Consider the following 807-nt stretch of genomic DNA (forward strand, 5'->3'; position numbering starts at 1 on the left):
TATATATATATATATATATATATATATATATATATATATATATATATGTGTCTATCCATCACCCTCCATGTCTGTATATATTTGCAAGCTGACCATCCAGCCTAAAACCCAGGTAATGTACAGGTAAAAACTCACCTTATATTTAGTAATCCCGTTTGAATCGTAACTCCAAAGCCCCCTCAGTTGGTATGTCGTGATGTTGCCGACAGGACTCTCAACCTCCCTCGGCGACGGGACGTGCCACCATGCTTTCATAGAGATGCCCACCACTATCAACGCACAAGCCACCACTCCACTCACTAGGATACACACAAACAAGCCAAAGCTTTTCTTCTTTGTTTCCTCCACCATTTTGTTTTCTGTTGTCGTCCTGTGTTCGCCTTTGCTCCTCTCTACCTTGGCCAGGGCAAGTGTGAAGGCGTTTGTGTGCGCAGGCGTATATATACATGTTTGTGTGTGCCTCGTTACAATGGTGGAGGGTTGCTGGTGGGGATGACTTCAGCAGCAGCAGCAGCAGCAGCAGTAGTTATAATAATACTACTAGTAGTAGTAGTAGTAGTAGTAGCAATAGTAGTAGTAATATTAATTGCAGTTCAGGTTGTTAGTAAAAGGTGTTGACGGTAACACTGAGAATAGTAGTAGCAGTAGTAGTAACAATCCTCAATAAAGGTGTAGGTGGTGGTTTTAGGGTTGGTCGTTGTATGGCGGTGGTTATACACTTAGTAAAGGTGGTGGTGGTGGTGGTGGTAGTGGAGGTGGGTGGAAGTGGCGGTGGTGGTAGTGTTGATGGAGGTGGTGGTGTTGGTG

Source organism: Octopus bimaculoides, chromosome 23, assembly GCF_001194135.2.
Source record: "Octopus bimaculoides isolate UCB-OBI-ISO-001 chromosome 23, ASM119413v2, whole genome shotgun sequence".
Classification (NCBI taxonomy): domain Eukaryota; kingdom Metazoa; phylum Mollusca; class Cephalopoda; order Octopoda; family Octopodidae; genus Octopus; species Octopus bimaculoides.